Source organism: Bos taurus, chromosome X (assembly GCF_002263795.3).
Source record: "Bos taurus isolate L1 Dominette 01449 registration number 42190680 breed Hereford chromosome X, ARS-UCD2.0, whole genome shotgun sequence".
In the NCBI taxonomy this organism is placed as follows: domain Eukaryota; kingdom Metazoa; phylum Chordata; class Mammalia; order Artiodactyla; family Bovidae; genus Bos; species Bos taurus.
In genome coordinates this window covers 124,322,870-124,324,325 of record NC_037357.1, presented here as the reverse complement: position 1 = coordinate 124,324,325, position 1,456 = coordinate 124,322,870, and the positions used below count along the sequence as shown (strand labels likewise).

General features: G+C 40.8%; 1 pseudogene; it reads right to left on the bottom strand.

Moving 5' to 3' along the window:
• Positions 1 to 650: 650 nt before the first annotated feature.
• LOC100295971 (large ribosomal subunit protein eL31-like) lies at positions 651 to 1,213 on the bottom strand (annotated as a pseudogene).
• Positions 1,214 to 1,456: the final 243 nt, after the last annotated feature.

Here is a 1,456-nt window from a genome sequence, read left to right as displayed (position 1 = left end):
GAACTCAGAGGTTCCTGTTGCTTGTTCATTCAATAAGTCTGTAAGTCTGAGTCGGAGCTCTCTTGGGTGTGTGACAGAAACTTGACTAAAACCGAGTTAAGTAAGGAAGGGAATCTATCAGTGCACACATCTGGGAAGGACAGACGTGGAATGAATTCTGGATACAGGAATTCAAGTTATATCATCAGATCTCTGTCTCAGCAATTGGTCCCAATCCACTCCCTTCTCACAGGGCTTCTTCATGCTAAGTTGCACGAGACAGGGTTGTAGACAATCTAGCTTCTGTTAGCCCAGACAGCAATCCCGGAGAAGAAATATAACTGCTGCCTCCTGGTTCTGTGTACAATAATCTCAGGGACAGATTCTCACTGGCCCAGCTTGGACCATCACATGGTGAGGGGAATAGAGTATTATGATTGGTTAAGCCTAAGTCACATGCCTCCACTTGAAGTGAAGGGCTAGAGCATTACAATGGGCAGGACCCTTCTCAGATTGTAACCTCTTTATCCTGTTCACTGCTATATTTTCAGGATCTAGTGTCTGGTATATAACGGGTGCTTAACAAATATTTGTTGAATGAGTGGATGAATCATTTCATGAATAGTGTAAACTTTTTTTTTTTTTGGAGGGTCTATAACTTTATTGGAGAATCAGCAGTTCTCATCCACATTAACTGTCTGTAGATTTTTGAAAGTGGCAACAGGTACATAGGTAACCAATGTGTAGAGCTTGTTTGGTGAATCTTCACCTTCTTTAGGTTTTCTGGACAACTGCACATGGATATGGTATGGGACATTCCTTATTCTTTTGGCCCAGATGGCTTTACTGAGCCTGGTGTACACCTGGGGCTCCCATCTTCTTGATGACAAATTTCTGGATTTCTTTGAGTGCCTAAGGGGCACGCTTCTTGAACTCACTCCATGGATGCGTTTGTGAACGTTGATAGTTTATTCTCTGTTTACCACCTTGTCAATGGCAGACAGGCCCTTCTTGCTGCCCTTCTTTGTGGGAGCCATTCTGCCGGGCCTGGGTTGGAAAGAGTGTAATCTTTCCTTAGTGAACCTAGAAATCTTCAAAATTGGTGATCTTATGCACACTGAGGATAGGTGTGAAATTTATTGAGATATTCACATGATTTTACCCAGCCAAAGTACAGTTTGTTGTTTTTTTCTTTGTTAAAGTTTCTTCCAAGCAGAAACTAGAGGAATTATGCTAAGACCCATCATATCCACTAACCCTTACATTCTTTTGGCTTTTTGAGGCTTATTCTGATCCTGCTTTGTCTCTGGAAACACAGTCAAGTACACTTTTTCCTCAAAATAAAGTAAATTACTTTAATTTAGATTATCTTTAGTGTCTTAGAGTGAGTACCCTGTAGGCTTTTGTTACTTGAAAGTTTAATAAAGTTTAAATTAAGGTGTTTTTTTCCAACAAAGATAAACATCTCCCCCTCCCA